This window comes from Mandrillus leucophaeus, unplaced genomic scaffold (genome assembly GCF_000951045.1).
Source record: "Mandrillus leucophaeus isolate KB7577 unplaced genomic scaffold, Mleu.le_1.0 Scaffold119, whole genome shotgun sequence".
NCBI lineage: Eukaryota > Metazoa > Chordata > Mammalia > Primates > Cercopithecidae > Mandrillus > Mandrillus leucophaeus.
In genome coordinates this window covers 1079380-1087633 of record NW_012100209.1, presented here as the reverse complement: position 1 = coordinate 1087633, position 8254 = coordinate 1079380, and positions in this window count along the sequence as shown.

The following is an 8254-nucleotide window of genomic DNA, read 5'->3' as shown; positions in this document are numbered from 1 at the left end:
TTTTTTAATTATATGAATCTTTTGACTAGCAAGGGATGTTTCTGAAAGATAAGTAAACACTGAAAGGTGAAATGTTCTATTGCCCCCACAACCTAACCAAACAGACCCACCATTTAGCAGATCTCTGGGGCCTTCTCTAATGCTGATGGCAAACACATGAAGGAAAGCCGGGGCTCTCTGGAGCTCCTGGAGGAAATGGGGGAGGGATGTGCAAGTCTAGGTAGCTCAGTTCAAAGTGAAAGTTTACCCCAATAAACAGTGAAAAAAGATGTAATGATGCCAATAAAGCTTTTTCAAGATGCACTATATGTTCTCCTGACTTCTTAAATAGAATGTTCTGAAAATTCAGTGTCCAGTTTTAGCATAGTCAATTATGCTAAAAAATCCTCCCTAACTGGGGTTGTAAAGAAAAGAGTGACCCCAGTCAATCTCTGTTTGTTCCTATTTCTCCCATGCATAATAATTTCTGAGATGTGTAAAATATGACATGACTGACAATGAGCAAACATATTTCTGGTTCCAGGCATATAGTTACCCCAAATCAAGGCCAAATCAGGATCCATTATCTGCTAAGTATACATGCTTCTATGGACATTACAGGGCAGAATATTTAACATTTGAGATCTTTGGTGCTTAGTTTTTTTTATAGGCACCCCTTGATGCAGATATTTGGCAGCACTTTGCTATTTGGTTATTATCAAGAATTAACATAGATGATTAAGCCTTCAAAAGTCCATTTTGCTTGTGTTGTAGACTCCTCTGTTGTCCTTCGAAAGTCTGACCTATTAATACATCTCCTCACTCTTTACTTCTTCCATTTTCCTTCCTGTCTCTCTCTCTGCTCCCTTATCTTTTCTCTATCTGCCTCTCATACTCTTTTTCTCTCCTTCTCCTTCTCCTTCTCCTTCTTGTTCTTGTTCTTCTTCTTCCTTTACCTTCTCCCTATCTCCTTCCACTACTCGTTCTCCTTTCCCCTTTTTTCCACCTTCCCTCCCTTTTACCCACACTGACTCCTCTTTCCCCATCAGCAGAAACCTACATAGTAGCTTTGGATCTTTGTCTACAGTTGTCCTGGCCTTTTTTGCTTGTATTTTATTTTATTTTTCCATAAGTTATTGGGGTAGAGGTGGTATTTGATTTCATAAGTAAGTTCTTTAGTGGTGACTTGTGAGATCCTGGTGCACCCATCACTCAAGCAGTATACACTGCACTATATTTGTTGTCTCTTAAATGTATGAGTATGAGAGGGAGATAGAGAAAAGATAAGGGAGCAGAGAGTGAGAGATATGTGATATATATGATATACATGTGATATATATGAAACTGTGATATAGATCACAGTTTCTTTATCACTCATTGATTGATGGGGATTTGGGTTGGTTCCACAATTTTGCAGTTGTGAATTGTACTGCTATACATGTGTGTGCAAGCTTTTTGTTTTTTTTAAATAATGGCTTCTTTTCCTCTGGGTAGATACCCAGTAATGGGATTGCTGGATCAAATGGTAGTTTAAGTCACAGGATTTCCTTAAGGTGTGTCTCTTAAGCCTGCCAACCATTTAGGACTTCAGATCTGGAGATAGAATGGTACAGATTTAAAGAAGAACTGATAAAAATAATCAAATACAAACTGCCAGTCAAAACTTGACAGCTTGCAAAAACGCTCTCCTAAAGAAAACAGAATTAATGCAGTGCAGCAGCATGAGGAGCTCTTAAAATTTCAAACTGACAGCCTCAGCTGCCAGGCAGGAGGAGAGACAATAGCAGCAGCTTGATTTAAACTTAGCAAAGTAAAAACACAACATTGGATCTGGGAAGAGTTGATGATAGCTAAACTAAAAATTAGAAAGTGGGTTCGAAACTTCCTGTGGGATCCCAGGCTTGGCCTGTCTTCCCACTCTGTGGACTCTGTGCCAGCAAACACATCTCCTTTTCATTTGTCAGCATTCTGTTTCTTGTTAGAGACCGGGATTCCCGGCAGTGGAAGAGACCAGCACTGCTTGATATGCAGGACCTGTGTTTCTGCATGGATCTCTGCATGCTTGGATCCTCATGCTGATGCTGCAGGAGATGGTGCGGGTTGTCCCAGCTACCTGGGTGGCATCTGAGAACAAGCCCTTGTCTCTTCCAAGAGGCAGTTCCCTCGTGGTGCCTCCCCTCCCTGCACATTCCCAATATTCTTTGCCTTGGACTGTTTTCTTTGATCCTGAATTTGCCTGAGCCACCTCTTCCCTTCACATGGCCAAAAAGTTAAGCATTAGGGCTCTGTTCCTTTTGTAGGAGAGGAGTGTTGGGGGACTGACTGGGAGGGGACAGGAGGGAGTCACCTGGGATGATGGAAATGTTCCATATCTTGACTGGAGTGGTGGTTATGTGAGGGGGTATGTGTAGGTAAACATTCATCTGGCTATATATTTAAGATCATGCACTTCACAGCAGGTAAGTTACTTCTTAAAAAAAATAAGAGGGTCTGAAACCAGTAGATCTGGGTTTGAATCCACTTAGGGTTGTGTGACCTCTACAAACATGAATAAATATAGTACCTGCCACACAGGTGTTTGTGTAGATGAAAGGAAACAAAAAGCACTCCGCCACGTGTGACATGCTGGGTATAGGGTTTCTACTCAACAATAGATTGCAAGTATCATTATTATATTTTGAGAATAGTAATCTCTGAGCATGGTAGTGATCGCAGCTTCTTTGATTTAAAATCCCTCTTAGCATATTGGAGCATCTGGAGACCATGCTTCGAGGCCTTAGCTCAGAGGTATGACTAAGTGGGTGTCTTAGGCACCAGGACAGGTTAACAGGTGAAAATTATTGAGCCAGGGGCCTCTGGGTGCTCTTTAAATTATACCAGCCAGGCAGCCCCAGTTGCCCAACCCTTCCACACAGGCTGGCACCACCTGGATTTCACACTCATTACAGCCACGTTTCTGGAGTCGTGGAGGCACATTTTTGATGAATTCATTTTTGGCAAAAATAACTCCATTCACAGGCAAAATATAAACTCTTGATCTGTCCACTCTAACATCAGTGCTATGACTAATGGCATTATCTCAATTCAGCAGTGAAAAATTCAAGGTTTTCTGATTCTTTGTCGACCACCATTAACATCTGTTTTACTATGTTGTTTTGATCACTCTCCAGGAAACAAATGGGTCCCTGGTATTCATTGCTGACCTCTACTTTGTATGTAACTACCTAGAAACCCATAGAACCACAGAATTTTGGAGCTCTGTGAGGTCTTGAAAATGAACTAAGTGAAAACCTCTTGCTTTACAGATGAAGCAGGACAAGTAATTTCCCCAAAGTTCATTCATTTTCAGAAAGTATTCAGCAACTGTGTGCCAGGATTTGTGGTAGACCCTGGATTACATAACCTGGCATGGAGAATTTCTTCCAGTTCTCTTCCAGAGGTCCCCCAAACCAGACTACTCTTGAATCAGTACTGCCTGATATGCATAAATATCTGTAATAAGCAACTTGAATAGAACAATAGCCTAAACAGTGTAGGATGGCTGGAGTGCTGAGTTAAGTCATCAAGGGAGAAGCAGGGGCTCAGCCAGCTGGCACTGAAACCATGTGGGCCTCTTGCCCAGGTGAGAACCTAAGGCCCACACACTGAGCTGGGTGGAGGGAACACAGCCTTCACCACTGCCTTGCCTGTTTTCCGCTTATGATCTCCTCTGCTGCATACAACTCTTTGGGGCATCACCTTTGTTTCCTGATTTCCTGATTTCAAGGCTTCTCTAGACAGTCATTCTGTTCTTAATTCAAGTACTTAAGTGTGCAGGAAACGGAAATGAAATACACAAGTAGATTGGCCCCGGTCTCCAAAGCCCCAAATCGGAGACACTGAGTCCATTTGCTTCAGGGCATTAAAGCATACTTTATCACTCTACAGGCAAGAGACCTAAACAAGTGAAGTGGACCAGGAAAAAGCGTCAAAGGCAATTAGAGAGATCTACCCTCCATCAGGGGACAGTAAATACTCTGCTCATTGGGTTTTTCCATGAGACACAGTGAACTCTGCATTGCCACATATTCAGATATTTCAGATAGGCCACAAATGTTGATTTTCTTAAGATGATGTTTCCCAGTTTTTAAAAATCACTCTGTGTGTCAAGTATAAAAACACCTGTGGGCTCCTGGGTTGCTTCCCCCCATCAACTGCTTCCCTAAGGGATGGCTCAGAGATGGCGTCTTCGACCATTCTGGCTGCCACAACCAAGTACCATAGACAGGATGGCTTGTAAAATAACAGAAATTTATTTCCATCCATTCTGGAGGCTGGAAGTCTGAGTTCAGGGAGCCAGCCAGGTGGGGTCTGGTGAGGGCCCTCTTCTGGGGTGCAGGCTGCTGACTTCTCGTATGCTCCCATGGCAAGCTCCCTTAGGACTCCTATAAAGACTCTGATCCAATTCATAAGGGCCCCATTCTCATGACCTCATCTAATTCAAATTATGTCCCATAGTCCCAACTTCCTTAATGCCATCACATTTGGGGGTAGAGTTTCCGCATGTGAATTTGGTGGGGATACAACTTTCAGTCCATGACAGATACTATTTCAAATTCAAAGTCAGCAGAGGGACAGAGAATGAGAATGGGCTGAGAGATGTTTGGATGCTAGAGTCTGTACCTTACCTCTTGGTTGAGGACAGACAATGCCGATATTGATATTGTGAGAGCTTTGATCACAAAGAAGCTGAATTCCAGCCACACAACTCACCTCTCCCTTTGGGAAAGTAATTTACGCAATCTGAACCTCTTCTTCTCTATTGGTGACATGGGCTCATGCCATCTTCTCAGAGATTTGTCATTGAATCAATTAACTCAGGGTTGTTGAGTTACTCCATTTGGTCACTTACTCATTCAAATCTTTACTAAGAATCTACCATGTTGCATGCTTGAAATCGGTAATGAGCAGAATAAACACAGCCCTAGGTCTCAAAGAGAACACCATGGAGAGGGGAAGACAATTTAGAAAGCAGTAAGCATGCAGGGTGAAAGAGTGGTGTTGGGGGTGGAGAGTACCACGGAAGCCACTTGCAATTGGACCTTGGACCATTGCTGGCCTTGTCTTCTTCCCCTCTCCCATGGCTTATGGTGTTCTTGCCACACTGGACTCCGAGCTACCTCCTGAGCACACCGTCCTCTTCATGCCAATCTCTTTTTTGTCTTTGTTGTTTACTCTGCTGAAATAACCTTTCACCAGATATTTGCAGGGCTGCTCCTTTACGATGTCCTCCAACAGTCCTAATCTAAAATAGCAGCCCCAAGTCCTTTGCTAGTCTGCCCCGTGACTCTGCTTTATATTTTTATAGCACTCACCACCACCTGACATTCTAGTGCATATTTGTTTTGTTGTTGTTATTGTTCATTGTCTAACTGCTCCACTGAACTGTAAGCCCCATGAGAGCCTGTACTTTTGTCTACTTTGTTCACTGCCCCAAATCCAGTGCCAGATCAGAGCCTAGATCCTGGTTTTATTCATCAAACATTTGCAGAATGAATGAAGGAAGGAAACACACAGGGGAACCTAATTTAGGTTCAGGGAAAGTTTCCTAGCAAAGGAGATGTTTAAGCCAATGAATTGGCCAGATAAAGAAGTTATTTAGGCAAAGAAGGGAATACAAAAGTATTTTGGGCAGAAAACACAGCATGTGGGGAGTCCTGGAGATGAGTAAGAGCTTGTTCACAGCAGCGAAAGAAGTTGAGTGTGGCCGGTGACAAAGCATGGAAAGGGTGGAGTAAGGGAGAGGGCTGTGAGTGGGGAGCCAGAGGGCTGGAGTAGAGAGCCCTGGAAGACCTGAGAAGGAGTTTGAACTTTATTCCACCAGCAGAGGGATGCAAAATGGTACAACTATGTTGGAAAACATTTCTGCATTTCCTTATCAAGTTAAATCTGCCTTTACCATACAACTAGAAATGCCACTCCTAGGTATTTACTTAAGTGAAATGTTAACTTACATTCCACAAAACATTCTATGAGAATGTTTAAAAAAGCTCTATTCTTAATCATCAAAAAGAATAGTTCTATATTTTTAATGCTGTGATTACCTGACTGTGTGTTTGTCAAAATTTACACAATTATGCATTCAAAAGAGTTATTTTCACTGCATGGATATTACTCTTTAAAGAAAAAAACATGGGATATGGATACTACTCTTTAATTTTTGAGAAAAAAGCATGGGAAATTATTAGAAGGTTTTCCATGGAGAAGTAGCTCTGTCAGGTTTGTGTTTCCAAAAGATCACCTTGTCTGGAGGACAACAAGAATGGAAACAGAAAAACCAAAGAGATGTCTATAACAGTGGAGGAGGCAAGAGATAACAGTGGCTCCCACTATGCTGGTAAAAGTGGAGATGCAGGGAGTGCGCCCAAGATGGCCAAATAGGAACAGCTCCAGCCTCCAGCTCCCAGCGTGAGTGACACAGAAGACGGGTGATTTCTGCATTTTCAACCGAGGTACCGGGTGCATCTCACTGGGGTGTGTTGGACAGTTGGTGCTGGTCGACGGGTGCAGCCCGACCAGCAACAGCTGAAGCAGGGTGAGGCATCACCTCACCTGGGAAGTGCAAAGGGGAAGGGAATTCCTTTTCCTAGCCAAAGGAAAGTGAGACCCACAACACCTGGAAAATCAGGTAACTCCCACCCTAATACTGCACTTTACCAAGGGTCTTAGCAAACGGCATACCAGGAGATTATATCCCACATGTGGCCCAGAGGGTCTTACACCCACGGAGCCTCCCTCATTGCTTGCACAGCAGTCTGAGATCTAACTGCAAGGCAGCAGTGAGGCTAGGGCAGGGGCGTCCGCCATTGCCGAGGCTTAAGTAGGTAAACAAAGCCTCTGGGAAGCTCGAATTGGGTGGAGCCCACCACAGCTCAAGGAGGCCTGCCTGCCTCTGTAGACTCCATCTCTGGGGATGGGGCATAGCTAAACAAAAAGCAGCAGAAACCTCGGCAGAGGTAAATGTCCCTGTCTGACAGCTTTAAAGAGAGCAGTGGATCTCCCAGCACGGAGATTGAGATCTAAGAATGGACAGACTGCCTGCTCAAGTGGGTCCCTGACCCTGAGTAGCCTATCTGGGAGACTTCCCCCACTAGGTGCAGACCAACACCTCACACCTCACATGGCTGGGTACATCCCTGAGAGGAAGCTTCCAGAGCAAGAATCAGACAACAACACTCACTGTTCAGCAATATTCTATCTTCTGCAGCCTCTGCTGCTGATACCCAGGCAAACAGGGTCTGGAGTGGACCTCAAGCAAACTACAACTGACCTGCAGCTGAGGGTCCTGACTGTTAGAAGGAAAACTAACAAACAGAAAGGACACCCACACCAAAACCCCATCAGTACGTCACCATCACCAAAGACCAAAGGCAGATAAAACCACAAAGATGGGGAAAAAGCAGTGCAGAAAAGCTGGAAATTCAAAAAATCAGAGCGCATCTCCCCCTCAAAGGAATGCAGCTCATCGCCAGCAACGGAACAAAGCTGGACAGAGAATGACTTTGACGAGTTGAGTGAAGAAGGCTTCAGTCGATCAAACTTCTCAGAACTAAAGGAGGAACTATGTAACTAGCTCAAAGAAACTAAAAACCTTGAAAAAAGATTTGATGAATGGCTAACTAGAATAACCAATGTAGAGAAGTCCTTAAAAGAACTGAAAGAGATGAAAACCATAACACGAGAACTACGTGACAAATGCACAAGCTTCAGCAACTGACTCAATCAACTGGAAGAAAGAGTATCAGAGATTGAAGATCAAATGAATGAAATGAAGTGAGAAGAGAAGTGTAGAGAAAAAAGAGTAAAAAGAAATGAACAAAGCCTCCAAGAAATATGGGATTATGTGTAACGACCAAATCTACATCTGATTGGTGTGCCTGAAAGTGACGGGGAAAATGGAACCAAGTTGGAAAACACTCTGCAGGATATCATCCAGGAGAACTTCCCCAACCCAGTAAGGCAGGCCAACATTCAAATTCAGGAAATACAGAGAACACCACAAAGATATTCCTTGAGAAGAGCAACTCCAAGACACGTAATTGTCAGATTAACCAAAGTTGAAATGAAGAAAAAAAATGTTAAGGGCAGCCAGAGAAAAAGGTTGGGTTACCCACAAAGGGAAGCCCATCAGACTAACAGCAGATCTCTTGGCAGAAACTCTACAAGCCAGAAGAGAGTGGGGGCCAATATTCAACATTCTTAAAGAAAGGAATTTTCAACCCAGAATTTCATATCT